Below are 17,858 nucleotides of genomic sequence, written 5' to 3'. Positions count from 1 at the left end.
TGCCATTTTGAAGAATTTTAATACAGATTCCCCACAGAAGTATAATGTTTGTAAAGATGGTTGTTCTCTGAAATCAATATTTGATATTAGCATGCCCATGTTATGTTGGAAATGCATATAGGACATGAACAACAACTCCAAATTAGACTAAACTGAACTGTGATTTAACACTAACGGATACTAGCTTATTTGTCTTTTATTGCCACAAGGAGACTTTGGTGACAGTGCAAGCCATGGAAAATAATAGCATTATAAAGGATATTCACAGTGGTGTAGCTAGAGCTTTTTCCGCCCTTCTCAATACACACCAAAAATACTAAAAGTCAAAAGTCAAAAAATACAAAAAAAATACAAAAAGTCAAAATGACGTATAGGGAAATAAATTAAAACACTGTGTTTATTTTTGAAGTAAAACTTAATTTCAAACGTTCTAAAATGTTATTTTTCTTGCTTTTCTGTTAGCAAAATCGTCGATGACATTGCCAGAGTCTATTTCATAGTAATGTAGGTAAATCTTAATCAATTTTATTTAGAAACACTCCTCTCACAACTAGCAGCAATTACAGCAATTGTGAGGAAAATTCGCAGTAGTATTACAATATTTGGAAATGAGTTCTTGGGACTGTATTTTCAAATTAACTGCAAAAATTCAAAAAGGTTCAAAGTGGCACCTGGAGTGGATTGCTCCCCCCCCCCCCCAAGCTACGCCTCTGGATATTCATAGTTTCACCTGATAGCATTGGCATGCAGACAAAAAGTCTAGACTATATCAGTCTTGATTCAGAATTGGGTTTCCATCCATGCCATTCCTGAACTCAGATATACTATGGCTAACAAAGGCATTTCTTTTATTGGATTCTTGATCATTCAGCATACTTCATTGACTTCTCAGGAAATGTCAAGTTCATATTTTTTACATAAATAATATTGTGTCATTAATCCAGCCACACAATAGATCTGAGTATCATTTTTAATATTTAAAATTTATAATTTACATATTTTACTTTATGTGTATTTTTTAATGAAGTTTAAACAACAGGTTATAAAAAAGGTGCTTGTATACATTTGATGACATGAAGCACTATTCAGAGAGCTGAAACTGTCTTAACCAACCTGACTGAAATAAAGCTGATTATATTTCCTTGTCTCATATATGGGAAGTAATCAAGAAAAATTACAACATATCATTTTTTTTAAAATTCTTCCATGGTGAAGTTCTTGATACCATCTCCTGGACTGATTAAAAGATGGTTTCAGGACTATACAATGTTAGTTATGAGGATTGGATGAGGGAATGTGGACTGCAGAGTTTGGTAGATAGAAGAAGGAGAGGTGATATGATTGCGACTTTTAAACTTTTAGACCGATTAATTAAAACTCCAGTTGTTTACAGAAAACCTGCCTTTGTATTTTCTTATCTCACCCTATCTATTCCATCTTCATTTATGTGTTAGTTATAATGGCATGTTATAGCTAAGTAATTACTTATGAACTTTTTATTCTTTTTTGTTAATTATACAATTGGTATCATACAGTGAAAAAAAAACATGATAACCATAGTAATAAACTTTAATGAAAACCACAGATATTTCATATAAAATTAATAGCACATTATCAATGTTTGTAAACAAGCTTTCCAAAGAGAAGGAATACACCATAATGAGAACAATTGAGTCATCAGTTAAAACGATTACTACATGCTAGAGAAATAATATTATTTTGAAATATATATATTTTTTAATTTTAGAAAATAGTAATGTATATTCTTGTGTTTCTCTTTTTATGTTATATACCAGATGAAGTCTTCTATGAAGATGAAACTAGTACCGTGTTCAAATAATAAATAGATAATTCTATTTTGGTATCTCTCGGCTTCCAGTCATTAAATTTCTTTAATCACATATATGCGTGTATATTTTATTTTATTTTATTTTATTGTTTTGATATTTAGGCAAGATGACAATCTCCCATACTTTTGGGAGAGAGTCCTTTCCTTCATAATTACACAGTAATCACCATTCATTACAAAAACAATTATGTAAACAACTGGTTTTATGGTAAAGCTTCCGTTCAATATAAATCAAAATAATCACTTGACGTTTTGACCATATCGAGGTCATCATTTGGAGTATACACGTATTATTATTATTCAGGCCTCCATGGAGTCAAAAGACTCATCTTGGGAGGGCCTTCCTAGAAAACACAAAGTCTATCATACCACTCATAGATCGTTCTTGCTCTCACCACTTTATCAGGCATTGCATTCCATGGTTCAACAACCCTCCATGCAAAGAAACCACTCCTCACTATCTTCCTTACAGCTTCCTTTTGCAACTTCCAGGGATGGCCCCCTTGTCATCGCTCCTTCCAGCTGTTACACCAAGCGAAATAACTCCCCAGTGTCAACCCTGTAACTACCTCTCAAGAGTTTAAAAGTCTCATTCATATCACCTCTCCTTCTATCTACCAAACTCTGCAGTCCACATTCCCTCATCCAATCCTCATAACTAACATTGTATAGTTCTGAAACCATCTTTGTTACTGCCTCTATATCCCTTCCACAGTTAATTTACTCCCTTCAATTCCTGGGGACCAACTTTGAGAACAGTAGTCTAAGTATGGTCTTATACAATGGAACAATAATTCTTTTATCTCTGCAGGTGAGCGTCCTTCTCAGTATTGCAGCAATCCTCTAGGTTACCTTCACCACCTATGCAATATGTTCCCTGAATTTCAGTTTTCTATCAATCATCACCCCAGATCCCTTGTCTATCCTACTTCCTCCAGTACAGCTCCTCCTATCAAGTATGTAGCCTCCCATCAATGTATCCCAAACTTCAAGACTTTACATTTTGCTGCATTAACTCCCCCCCCATCCCATTCATTCGCCTGCCTGCCTAGTTTATTCAAATCCTCTTGCAGGGCTGCCATCAGCATTATTACTAATAACCCTTCCCAGCTTCACATCATCTGCAAACAACCAAATATCCCCCTGCAATCCATTGACAATGTCATTGATATAAAGGTTAAACAATAAAGGTCCCAGTACTGAGCCCTGTGAAATCCCCCCCCCACTTGTAACCTTCTGCCTCCTTGATATTGCCTCACAATACACAATTCTCTGATACTTATCAGACAGCCAATCCAGAATCCAGTTGACTAACCTGACATTTAAACCCATTTGCTGCAAGTTAAATATCAGCTTATCATGTGGCATTCTGTCAAATGCCTTTGCAAAATCCAAAGAAATAGCAATATATGCCTTTCCTTCATCAACTGCTCTTGTCACTTTATTATAAAAGGCAATCATATTACTAAAGCAAGAGTGCCCCTTAACAAATCCATGTTGACGCTCACAGATAACATTACCCTCATCTGCCCAAAGCTGTATGTGGTCCCTCACTAATTTCTCCAAGATCTTAACAACTACTGATGAAACACAAACTGGCCTATAGTTAGACACAGTCTGCTACTGTCCTTATGCAATGGCACTACCTTCCTTTCATTCCTTGGGTACCTTTTCCATAGCCAGACTTTCATTGATATTCCAATTGACTTTTCAATGAAAAATCAATTGGAAGGATGAATGGTGGGCAAGAGTTGGGTAGCTTGCAGAGAGAGAGAGAGAGATGCACTGAAAGAAAAGGTGGATTATCTCAAGAATGAGTTGAGAAGTGTGAAAGAAGAGATTAAGCGATTGGAAATGACGAATGCAAAGCAAATCAGAGTTGCAGTGAGAGAGAAGATTGGAAATGACGAATGCAAAGCAAATCAGAGTTGCAGTGAGAGAGAAGTTATGGGAATGATAGAAGAGGAGAAAATAGAAACAGCAGGAGAGAGGAAATGAGAAAAATGCAAGGGAGTGCTGGAACCCAGGATGGAGAGATGCTAAGACAGCAGTGTGTGGTCTTATACTATATTATAAAGAAAGAGTTAGAGGAGAGAGAGAGAGGGGGGGGAAGCATGTGAGCAAGGAAGGAACAGAGTGGTAAGAGGTGTGATGTAGGGAGACTAGATGATCCGTGGGTGCAAGATAGAATTCCTGAGGAGTGTATACCTGGAGGAATGATAGAAACTATGGCTATTGCAATTTAGAGGGTGAAAGGGTGGATGAGATGATTGTGATTTTGGCACGAATCACTTGAGAGGCAGTGTTAATCAGGTGGCAAGAGATCTGAGGTTCATGCTTCAAGTTGTTGTACGGAAGAAGATAGAGAGAGGGAAGATAGTGTGCATGTGCAAGTGTGTCTGTGTATTGCAGAGGTATGATAATGAAGAACTGAGAAGAAGAGCATTAATAATGAATAGTTATAATAGCCAGAATGTGTCGAAAAAGAGGCTTGGAATACATGGATAGTTGGAGGGCATTTGAGGACAGAAAGGAACTGTATGCTAGAGACAGCTTGCATTTCAATGAGGAAGGACGTAGGCATCTGGAGAGAATGCTATTCTCTGAAGAAGGCAGTGTGTCATTGCAGGGAAACTAGAATTATCGGGGGGGGGGGGGGTAGAAGGGGTGGCCTCTTGTGGGAATATGTGAGGGGGGGGGGATATATCATATTATGCTGAATCCAGTGGAGTCTGGATCAGATAACGATAGGTGTAGCAACAGTGACATTTTTATTCTTTATACTAATGCTGGGAGTATCTGGAATAAAGGAGATGAATTGGTAGTGCTGATGGCATCAGCCTTTCCAAAGATTATTGGGATCTCTGAGACATGGTTGACAGAAGATGATATACTAACAGGAATAGAAGTAGCAGGGTACAGCATTTTTTGACATAATAGGAAGGGCAAACATGGTGGTGGAGTACTGCTTATGATAAGTGATGACTTATGTCTTCTCAGACTGGAGGACTTGGAGGGCAGTAGCACTAATGGTTTTGAAAGCATATGGTGTGAGGTAGAGGTGAGCAGGACAGGATATTTATTGAGGTGTTGCCACAAGCCAGGGAGCATAGAGGGTGAGGAGCAGAAGCTGTTTAGATAGTTCAGCTTGGCAAGTGCAAGTAGAAATTATTGTTATAGGAGATTTTAACTACTGCAGTATAAATTAGTAAGAGGAAAATGCATGTAGTAATAATGGAATGGAATTTGTAGAATTCTTGAAAGACAAATGTCTTAGATGACATGTAGTAGAAGGAACACAAAGTTCAAGGGTTTTGGATTTGGTCATAACATCAGAAGAGCTGATTATAATTGAGATGGCATCTCTGCCTCCATTTGGAGAGAGTGACCATGTGGGTTTGACTTGGAAGATGAATAGATATGTGGGATTATCAAAGAGAAAATAATGTACATGTAATTTTAAGGCAGGTTATTATAATAGTCTTAGATATCAGCTTGGGATAGTTCCATGGATGAAGGAATTCAAAGGGCAAGATATCATTAGTGCTTGAGAACTTATGAAGGAATATTTATTAGCAGCAATAGCAAGCTGTATACGGTGAGTGAAGAACACAATTTGGTGTAAAGGGGATGACAAACAATATCAAACAGGAACTGCAGGTAAAAAAGAGGTTATGGAAGAGAGATAAGTAAAGGGGTATAAGTACAGGAATTCAGGGTGGAGAGCAGACACATGAAGAATATAAGACTCAGGCCAGGAGAGTGTGTAGTGTGGTAAGGAAGACAAAACTAGAGTATGAGAAGAGATTGGCCCTGATATCCAAAGAAAATCCTTAGGAATTTTTTAGCTATGTGGTCTGTAGAAGGAGAATGATTGTGGAAGAATATCATTGGTGGATAAAAAAAGGAATAGAATGACACGTAAAGGATACAGTGGAGTTTGACACTGGAGAGTTCTTTCTCTTGGTGGAACAGAGGGTAGGAGCAAGGACAAGAGACCATTCCTGGAAGTTATGAAAGAAACTGTGAGCAGAGGTTGAAGAGTGGTTTATTTGCATGGAGGATGGTTGAACTGTATGCATTGCCTAATAAAGTGGTGAGAGCATGAATGGTCAATGAGTTCAAGAGGTGGTATAATAGACTGTGTGTTTTCTATGATGGGCCTCTCACGATGTGTCTTGCAACTTCAGGAGGCCTAAATCCTCATAATAATTATATGTTGAAAGCAATGTCTTATGCGTATTTTGGTACTCAAGAATATATTTGGATGGAAATGTAAGAAAGTTTAAAAAAGACTCAATCGCAAGCAGCTTTCAGTGGCAAACTACTGTAAACTCAAGTGTATAAATATTATTGGAAAAAAGATTAAACTGGTTTTATATTTTCTCCATTAAAATTTCCTTTATATTAATATTTAATTAATATTAATATTTGTAGACAAGACAACAAGAATTAAAGACAAAAGTTAGGTAACTCAGTAACAAACTCTAAAGAAAACATTGAGTGATTCAACCAGGAAAACATATGGTAAATGTCTGTAAGGATAGAAAAATTAGAACTGCATGATGTACTCAATAAGTTTAAGAGGCAGTGATGGTAAAGAAGTAGACATATTATTATTACCCCAAGACCTCATGGAGTCAAAGACTCATCTGGGAGGTCCTTTTATCACACACACATCTCATCATACCGTGTCTTAAACACACTCAAACTCCTTGCAGACACCACACTCTCAGGCAAGGCATTCCAATCATTAACAACTCAGCAGAAAAAAACCTGCCTCTCACTCCCCTACTCACAACCTCTTTATACAGTTTCCAGGGATGACCTCTGGTTCTCCCCTGATCTCCCACTATTTTATGTAGAACTTCTCCACCATTGATCTTATAACTTATAAACTAAACCCTTAACAACTTGTATGTCTCTATTCATATCTCCCCTCTTCCTTCTCTCCACCAGACTCTGCAAATTACATCTTCTCAATCTTTCCTCATACTCGACATTCCTTCACCAATATCATTAGAAACTACCTTGGTCAGCTGCCTCTGAACCCTCTCCAACATCTCTTCATCCTTCTGAAAACCAGGTGACCAAATCTGGGCACAATAATCCATGTGTGGCCTAATCAAAGACTTATACAACAGAAAAAGAATCTCCCTACTTCTACACATCAGTGGCCTCCGCATCATTCCCAGAAGCCTTTGTGTTGTCTTCACAATTTTGGCGATGTGTCCCCTAAATTTTAGATCCTTATCCACTATCACCCCCAGATCTCTTATTTCCTCTACCTCCAACAATATATTCTCACGAAGCATAAATTCTGCATCCCATCTTTGTTTTCCAAATTTTAAAACCTTACATTTTGCAACATTGAACTCACATTCCCATTTCCGTGCCCAATCACTCAATTTATTCTTCTTGCAAGGTCACAACATCTTCACTACTCTTTATGGTTCGTTCCAACTTTGCATCATCTGCAAACAACTAAATATCTCCATCCAAATCTTCGCTAATATCATTAATATACAAGTTAAACAGTAATGGCCCTAAAACAGACCCCTGAGGCATTCCACTAGTGACTTTCCTTTTCCTGGATATCACACCCCCATACACAACTTGTTGATACCTATCAGATAGCTAGTCTCCAATCCAATGCACTAATCTAATATCCAATCCCATCCACTGCAGTTTGACTATCAACTTATCATGAGGTAATCTATCAAAAGCCTTTGCAAAATCTATGTATATTACTGTGTATCCTTCTCCTCTGTCCATGGAAGCAGTCACCTTATTGTAATAAGTAAGTAGATTACTAAAACATGACCTCCCTTTAGCATATCCATGCTGTCCATCAAAGATAATACCATTGTTGTCAACCCAACTCTGGATCCTAGTTCTCAAAAGCATCTCCAACAACTTGACCACAACACCTGACACACAGATAGGCCTATAGTTTGATGCTTGAGTTCAATCACCTCCTTTATGAAGTGGCACAATCTTGTCCTCCTTCCACTCCTTAGGAACTTGACCAAGTGCAAGACTCGTATTAAAAAAATATTATTATTATTACGGGTATCTCCATGGAGTCAGTGGACTCATCGCGGGAGACCCAAACTAGCAAAACAATATCTGTCATATCTCTTCTTGAATTCATTTACAGACGAAGAGCTCACAACTAAGTCAGGCAATGAATTCCACTCATTCACCACCCTCCAGGCAAAAAACCTTGTTCTGACACCTTTGTTAACCACACTCTTCTTTAATTTCCAGAGATGACCTCTTGTTCTTCCATCACTATCACACAGCTGAAACATTTCCCCTGCATCAATCCTATAAAAACCTTTTAGTAATTTGAATGTTTCTATCATATCCCCTCTTCTTCGCCTATCAACCAAAATCTGCAATCCACAAGCTCTCAATCTATCAATGTAGGGAGCATTTTTTATATCACTCACCAACTTGGTCACTCTTCTCTGAACCCTCTCCACAGCCTCCTCATCTCCAAGGAATCCAGGTGACCAGACCTGAGCACAGTAATCCAAATGTGGAAGTATCAATGCTTTATAAAGGGGAATAATAACCTCTTTATCTCTGGATGTCAGTGTGTTCCTCAACAACCAAGTAATCCTATGTGCAATCTTGGACACCTTAGCAATGTGTCCTCTGAACTTCATCTCCCTATCTACCAATACCCCTAAGTCCCTAGCCTCATCAATCTCTTGGAGTACCTTTCCATCGATGTAGTACACAGCTGGTAATCTTTTAATCCCAAAATGCATGACTTTACACTTTTCCACATTGAACTGACATCCATTTTCTTTTGCCCATTTTACCAGCTTATTTAAATCCTCCTGCAAACTTTCAACATCAGCTTGATTTTTTATTGCACTACACAACTTTGCATCATCAGCAAACAACTGAATATCTCCCTTTAAGCCGTTTCCTATATCATTTATATACAAATTAAACAACATTGGCCCAAGCACAGAGCCCTGAGGCACACCACTGGTCACCTGCCTCATTCTGGACTCGGTTCCTCCATACACCACCTTATGGTATCTCTCCCTGAGCCATTCTCCTATCCATATCACCAATTTCATATCCATTCCCATCTGCTCCAATTTGCGTAACAGTGTTCTATGGGGTATCCTGTCAAAAGCCTTAGCAAAATCCAGAAGTACCACTGTGTAGCCAGTTCCTTTGTCCAACTCAGATGTTATTCTATTATGAATAGTTAATAGATTGCTAAGGCAGGATCTACCTTTAACAAAACCATGTTGGCCTCTATAGAGTATCATATCCTGATCCACCCATTCTTGAATTTTGTCTTTAACCAACTTTTCCAATACTTTTACCACTACTCCTGAGATGGTGATTGGTCTGTAATTCAATACCGCAGTTTTAGAGCCACCCTTATGCAAAGGAACCACTTTGCCTAACTTCCACTCCCTAGGGACCATACCAGAGTTCAAACTTAAGTTAAATATCCAGGTGAGAGGGGTTGACAATTCATTTGCACATTCACGCAACACCCGAGCTGATATTCCATCTAAGCCTACCGCAGTGTTTGCATTTAAGTTTTGCAATATATTTAATACCTCTGATTCTTTAGCTTCAATTCTCACATTTGGTATTGCTGTAGGTATAGAGATATCCTCACTTGGGTGATAGACTTTTGAAAAGTGATCACTCAGTAACTCGACTATTACATCTGATTTTGTCACCTCAATACCATCAGCACCCACTAAGGTTATCCTTCCGAAGTCATTCTTCCTCTTACTTGCCACATAGCGGAAGAACTCTTTGGGATTACCCTTGATCTCTTTGGCTAAGGTCTTCTCATAATCTGATTTAGCTTTTCTTACTATGCTGGTAACCTTCCTAGCTTGAGCCTTGTACTGCTCATGGGTGTCCTGATCGCCTTTCTCCTTGTAAATTCTCCATAACATTTTCTTTTTTTGCAGTTCAAGCTTGATACTACTGCTCATCCATCTAATGCCTGCCTTGTTTGACCTCCTAACCATGGGGACACAATCTGATATTGCTTTCCTCAGATACCCGCTGATTTTATCCCAAGCACTGCTAACATCTTTCCCTTGCAATATATTCTGCCATGGGATGGCTGCAAGCTCACTCCGAAGCTTGTTATAATTGCCTAACCTGTAGTTCCGTACATACCCCTTCTTAATAGAAAAATCCACAGATTTTGCAACCTCCCAAGTCAATACCACATGATCGTTTTCACCAACTGAAGCAGTATGTAAAAGCTGATAAACAATAGTCATGGGAAGAGTTTGGTAAGAATACAGATATATATATATATATATATATCAGGAAGGTGGGAAAATGTTCTGAAGGCTGCTGAAATAAGCTTAGAAATGGAGGAAAGACTACTGTAAAAGGAATTAGAGACGATAAAAGATGAGATGGAACCGATGATGAAGATATTCTAGATGAATAGAGTCATTAATTTGAAAGATTGCTAAATTAAACAAGATGTGATAGAACAGTGGTAGAAAACATTCAAGAGTACATATCAATACTAGAGATAGTGAAATCCATTAAAAACATCAAATATGGAAAATCAGCTGGCACATATGTCAAGGCAGGTGTCAACTCCCTGTCACATTCCTTCAGAATACGTGGTAATCATATATTATCAAGTTCCACAGCCTTATTTACATCTAGTTTACTCAACTCCCCAAACACCTCTTGCTCACTTACAGTCAGTCTCTCCTCCCCATCATCAATTGCACTCAATCTCTCCATGACGTCACATTCACAAGATTGAAAGATCTTTATGAACTGCTCATTAAGTATCTCCACCACACATTCTGCAACAGCTGTCTTTATACCATTTTCTCCAATCAATGTCATCCTTCCATAATCATTCTTTCTTTTGCTGGCTACATATCGAAAGAACTCAGTAGGATTCATTTTGGCTTCATTAGCTAACTGCTGTTCATACCTCTCTTTAGCTACTGTCACAACCAAGTCACCCTCCTTGCCTGGTCTTTGTAGACCTCATGGAATTGGTTATTTCCACTGCTCTTATGCTGCCTCCACAGTGCCCTTTTTCTCTGTATTGCATGCTTAATCTCTTCATTCATCCATTTCACACCTACCTTATTTAACCCTCTGACCCTTGGAATACATTTAGATATTGCTTCTACTAGATAGTTCTTGAAAATCCCCCAAGCTGCATTGATCTCTTTTCCAGCTAACTCTTCATTCCATGCTATACCTGAAAGCTCTCTCCTGAGCTCCTCATAATCAACAACCTTGTACTTCCACATATACCCTTTTCTCACAGAGCTCACCATGCTGGCAACCATCCAGGTAATCACTTCATGGTCACTCTCACCAACTGGAGGGCAATTTGACACCTCATTTATAATTACATTCGCTGATGAGATGATCAAATCCAAGATCTTCAATTCTTGTGTGCCCTTTGTTACATACTGTCTGAGGTAGCTGTCCCTCAAAAACTCAAGAGACTCATTTTCTTTACTTCCAGTTGCTATCTCATCATTCCAGTCTATATCGCCATAATTGAAATCACTCATAATGATCACCCTTTTCTTATTTGCTTGGCTAATTTGACTATACATTTCACTATCGCCACCATTCACATTACCTGGTCTATGACAACATCCATCCCACCAAGTATTTGATTCCATTCACCTCTATCTCACACCATACTGCCTCAAAACTGGCACTATTTCCATCTTGCATCTCTACTTTGTATGGACGTGACTCTTTCTCTATCATCAATGGCACTCCCCTCCCTTTTTACCCCTTCTATCCTCACGAAACACATCATACCCTTCCATCTCTGTTCCTGTCAGGATGTCATCCTCTTCCAACCATGTCTCACTTATTCCGACAATCTTTGGGTGAACAGTTATTTACAGTTTCTAACAATTAAATTAGTATATGCTCTGATAGAATATAGAAAAAAATGTAAGAAATGAAGCAGTATGTAAAAGCTGATAAACAATAGTCATGGGAAGAGTTTGGTAAGAATACAGATATATATATATATCAGGAAGGTGGGAAAATGTTCTGAAGGCTGCTGAAATAAGCTTAGAAATGGAGGAAAGACTACTGTAAAAGGAATTAGAGACGATAAAAGATGAGATGGAACCGATGATGAAGATATTCTAGATGAATAGAGTCATTAATTTGAAAGATTGCTAAATTAAACAAGATGTGATAGAACAGTGGTAGAAAACATTCAAGAGTACATATCAATACTAGAGATAGTGAAATCCATTAAAAACATCAAATATGGAAAATCAGCTGGCACATATAATGTCAAACACAAATGCTCAAATATGGAGGTATAAAAGTTTTACTGGCACCGCACTTAATCCAGACTATTTGGTCAGAAGGTCAAATTCCAAGTAACTGGAGTAGAGGTCTCATAATACACATTTATAATAAAGGAAATAAAACTGAATGTGAGAATTATAGAGGAATTTCATTACTGAGTGTTCCAAATAAGATTTATGCAGAAATATTTGAGAAGAGGCTAAGAAAAATATAGAAGGAAACTTTGAGAAGAACAGGTAGGATTAAGGCCCAATATGGGTTAGACGTTAGGCCCAGATTTACTTTAAGGCAGTAGTTCCCAAACTGGGGCACCACAAAATATTCCAGTATTTTCACTGAAATTATACTTTTCTGCAGTCACTGTGATAAAAAGCAAGTATCATGCAAAAGTCAGCATGGAACAAGAATTGAGGGTGGCTATGTCCAGTTTGATTCCAAGATTTGAGATGTGCAGTGAACAACAGGCCCACCTGTCCCACTAATTACGATTTATTTATTCAATGATTTGATCGTTCAAAATATGTACTTATCTAATACTTTTTTACATAAATTGTTTGTGAATTTCAAATATGTGTTTAATGTATTTTTTTAACTTAAGCAACCTAACCCACCAACCTCACATTGCAACTGTTAAATAGGCCTATGTTCTGACTTTGGGCGCTGTGGAAAAATCTTGATACACTAAGGGCACCGTGCACCAAAAAAGTTTGGGAACCACTGCTTGATAATTCGTTGAGAAATCATAGAACTATAACAAGAATCTGTATTTGAGTTTTGTAAATCTGGACATATGACAAGTTGCCAAGAAAGAACCTGTTCATAACACTTTAACCATATGGTTTAAATGGGACTGTAAAATCTTGTATACCGATTTTACTTGAGAAAGAAAGTCAGTGCAAAATACTTGTAGTAAAATTAACAATTTTTCATAAGTGTTAGAATGAATTCCTAAATTGTTTAACCACCAATATGTAACTATTAAAATATTAGAATGAATTGCTAAGTTATTTGACTGCCAAAATTGTACAAACAAAGAGATACCCGAGACAGAATTAGAATGTAGACCTGAGGCTATTGCCAGGTGCGAAGGTCAGCAAGTTACAGGGTTTTACCACCATGACTCAGCGATTTCGTAGGGGGAAGGTACCCCTGGTAGAACATCCGGGGAACTCAATCTAAAGAAGTTCCAAGGCCGTCAAGGGAGAATAAAAAGGGAGCAGGTGCTCTCCTCCTGGCTCTGCTTGGCTTAGCTCTGCTCGGGTCTCTCTGTTCCTGACTTGTTCTGGGATCACTTTGAAGAAGGTTTCTGTATCCAGACGTTCCAAGGATAGGGAAAGATATCCTGCTAGCAGTATTTCGACGATGATAGGAGATTTTTAACGGCGATGTCGGCCTGTTCCAGAAAGTTCCTTAAGCGATCTCCAGGAATGCTGTATCGTCGTTGCCATGGAATAATGTCTGTTTGCAGTTCTAATGGGAAAGAAGGAGGTTATGTTAGATATTTATTTATGGTACAATATACTTAATTTATACTTATTTGGTTATTTCTTGATTTAATCCTTTCTTATTTTAACCTTACTCAATTTAAGTCCTACCAGCTGCTCTATTGTTTTGTCGCCGTTTTCTCTGTATTATATCTTGTTCTACCTCTAAATAGCCCTCCTTCTAATCTAGTGTCGTGCCCTTAAAATTTTAATTCAGATTTATCTCCTCTTCGGATATTGGCAAAACTTATAATATGCTGCACCAGCCAACATCCTATAACAGAGGAGACTCTTGTTCAGCGAAATAATTCTAAATTCCAAAGAGATACACACAGTAATTAATCTCACGCTAGCACTGTGCAGATTCAGTTAGCAGTCGTGACTCGAATCTCACTTAAGCAATTATATCTAAATTCCTTCCCGCCAAAAGGTTCTATTTCATAAGTGGTGGTTTGAATTCGTAATCAGGCATAAACTCAGGTATAAGGTACAAAACATGTTTACTGGAAAAACATAAAACATTTACAGTTAAGAAAATTCAAATACTCAATGGATCAAAATTTACTCTAAGTTAAGGTTCATACTAAATCACAATGAATCTCAGTATGCTAAATCCTTCAATTACGAAAGGATAAGATTAAGTGTAAGCATAATACTACTAGGATATAATTCCTTTCACAAGTTATTCACAGAACACGCATTGAACATTTTCATTAATACTCTATCAATAACTATCTTAATTCTAAATTTCATTAAGCAAGCCTCGCCATTCTCAATCAAAATACTGACTATCAACAATTCTTGTTTGTTCCACAGGGTCTTAATTATTTCAATCAATCTCTCACTTAAAAGTTCTCTACTAGTGTCCTTTAGTTTACAGTGTACATAAATTTCTTATTCTTCTAAGCGATTTTTAGCATAGAAGGAAAATCTTTACATTACCAGATCCTTTCAGATTTCATGCCGCCATCTCATGTAGATTCTGGATTACCTTACTGTATATTCATCAGCCATCTTTTCGCCTGGCGATGCACTACGCTTTTCTTTTTATCGTTTCCGACTGTGGCGTGCTGTCTACCGCTCCGCAGGAAACTTTCTCCAATGGGACATTCTGCTAAGGCTCGATTCCGCATAGGCCATCATATCACGATCAGCTCCGCTTGGAAATCTTCAAGCATTCTCAAGAAAAGAACCTGCCGTCCGTCATCACCGTAGTCAATCCACTGCTCTCTCACGACCCCCCCCCCAACCAACCTCCTAAAACTTGAATCCAGGAACCGAAAAGGGAAAAAAAAGCCTCTAAAATGGCGCGCTTCGTCTTTTATTCACCCTTTTCGGACACCCTCTATTCTATGTGGTTTTCACCCACGAACCCCATCTTTCATGCCCCTTGGGTGATCCTACACTCTCCCTAATCTGTTAGGTTACATTATTCCAGATAGCCATTCTGACGTCATTTTCCACGTAGGTATAGCCTCCATCGCTACGCTCGACTCGTACAGATTATATGCGATTATTCCGGATTACTACTTATAATTTTTCTCAGAATTTCGTAATGTACTAGACAGCTTAATGGGAATTACAAATATATTAACAATTCCCTTACACAATTCTTACTGTTTTGACACAAAATTCTCTGCTTCTCATTTCAGTTATGCAGGAATAACTCTCACTATATGGCATACATGGACTACACATTATTACATAACATAAAATAATACTTCATAATTATTAGCTGATGTGCAGATATCTCCTTAATTAGTAGTATTTATCATGTTGAATCCTGAATAAAGAATTTACTTGTAAAGCTCTCCATTCAGGATCTAACAGTTATATTCATGATCTCTAGGATCTTGAATGCTGAACTGGCTGAGAAATGCATCAAGTAAGATTAATATAGAACTGTTATGGATTGTGAACTTTAGAGCAGTGATTGTTGATTATGTAGTTGCTAGCATATTGTAAGGTTATGAAGTCAGAAAACTGCACTTCTTAATTTTTGTGAAATAGTTGTCTAAAGAATTCTGAGCAATTGTTAATGTTAAAAGGTCAGTGTTAAGAGTTAATGTTTGAGGGAGAGATTAAATATGAAGGTAAGCATAATTCTGATATTGATCTAAGTTAAATCATTTTAAAGTGTGTATGAAATTAACCACGTGTCTGACATATATGTGAACATAAATATTTGTCATTGTCTCTAAGCTAAAGGCTAGAAGTACTGATTTAAGCAAGTTGAGAACCAGACACATGCATTATTTTGTTATTACTTGACAGAATTGATAAGAGCCTGATAAATTGATATGTGTGAAATCTTTTCTCTTTTAATTTGTAATTACCATGTCTTAGTATGAATAAATGGTTTTGTTTGTTAAATAACTTGCCCGATTTCGACCTACCAATGCATGTCTCATAAAAAGATAGAACTTGTGTGTCCTTAAAGTTAAAGATAGCCACGACTGACTAAATTTAAGTAACTAACGTTGCTTGAATTAGAATTGAATATTAGAGATAATTCTGTGTTCCACTGAGTATTTCTCTTACATGTATAGGAAGGACAAACAATTCTTTGCAAGATCTTTAATGGCGCAGTCATTAATGCAAATTAATTTTTAAAGATCAGTGAGAGAAAGCCAGTTAGTTAGACAAAGGAATTGGCTCCAGCGAGGCAATTTCTAAAATCTATACTACATGCACATGAAAGTAGCATAGTTACGACCTTGAGAGGGGGGGGGGAAATAAATTGTAGACTAAAGGATTAAAGTGATAAGACTAGCTCAAGCAATGATATTACAACTCAGAGTACGACTGTTAAATAAGATAAGTGAAAGGAATAGCACTGAAGTGATATTTTGAATAAAGTAATAAAATAATAAATTTAAAGAATATAAAAAACATTATTTTTACAGACATTACATTGAGCATCACTTAGTCTGTATTTCAGTTTTAAGTCAACGGTTAGAATGGGAGAAGTTACTGGCAGATGATTTGATTTAATGTCAGGTGTGAGACAAAGGTATGCATTATCTTCACTGTTATTTTTCAATCTATATGGATCATGTTATTAAGTCCGATGTCAAAATTGGAGATATTCAATTCAGTTCTTTCCTTTATACAGATGATGTTATTTTCTTAAATAAATCCAGTATAAGTAAGCAGGATAAATTTTAAACACATATTTAAACACAGTTGGATTAAAAATAAAACTTCAATTCTCCAATCGCGATTATGATGTTCTCCAATAATTAAGCAAGGAAATAATTAAATATGTTTTACCATCTTCTTGCAATGCATGCATGCATTTGTTATCAATCTACACTGTCCAAATCTCTTTTGTTGAGAAATTGAATAACTGCTGTAGTAAATTAGTATGAAAATTAGCATTTAAAAAAAGAAAAAAAAAAGAATGAAAGACTGAAAATAAGCAGGAACATAACAAAGTTCAATTGCAACCTGAATGGAGAACCTAAGTAATATATTTCAGCTAATTAGTTACAAGTTTTAGTGAAGATGACAAATTAAATAGATATGGAAATAGGTAATAGAAGAAACTAATTTGGTATTATTGAGGAGTAAGCTGAATACATTTTTATGGAATAAGAGAGATATTAGTTAAAACTACTAAAATAGCAGTATATACAAGATAATTTTAACTTATGGATCTGAAAAACTGGGTTAGAAGTTAAACAGTTAATCAAAGACTGGAGACCACATATATAAGAATTCTAAGAAAAATTAGGGAGTGAACAGATGGTATCATTGGCAGAACCATATTAAAGATGTGGGAGGATACTGGGAAGGAACTTGACATTGCTAACATTCAGGAATGTGTGAATGTGTGGTTTAAGTAACCACACATTCCTGTATGGTTACTTAAACAGAATGGGATAGGAAAGGTTATCAAAATAGCTGTTTTTGTTACTGGGATGGCATGAAAAGGACCCAGAGAGAGATCAAGATCTAGTTAGATTGATGGTAAGAAATGCCTGAGAAAACAGAAATGTAAGATTTCCCAAATTGCAGTCCTGACAGATAACAGGTTGATTTGGAAGAAAATTGTCAATAGTAAGTTAGTAATGATTTAAATCCTTCATGCAGTACTATCATAATCCCTCCCCACCTAAAGGTATGATGAACTGTTAGTATTATGGGATTCCGAGATCTAAAAGTGATGCTCATCACTTTCAATAGTT

At 37.0% G+C, this 17,858-nt stretch overlaps 1 protein-coding gene across 5 annotated transcripts in view; it reads left to right on the top strand.

Annotated features, from left to right (window-relative positions):
* Nucleotides 1–17,858, top strand: part of LOC150094589 (nuclear receptor subfamily 2 group C member 2-like) — an 808,056-nt gene that overhangs the window by 639,080 nt on the left and 151,118 nt on the right. The window lies entirely within an intron of this gene.

This window comes from Typopeltis vanoorti, chromosome 22 (assembly GCF_054136105.1).
Source record: "Typopeltis vanoorti isolate ZY-2024b chromosome 22, IOZ_Tvanoo_1.0, whole genome shotgun sequence".
In the NCBI taxonomy this organism is placed as follows: Eukaryota; Metazoa; Arthropoda; class Arachnida; order Uropygi; family Thelyphonidae; genus Typopeltis; species Typopeltis vanoorti.
Note: the sequence above shows the minus strand (reverse complement) of the source record. Positions and strands in the feature narration are given on the sequence as shown.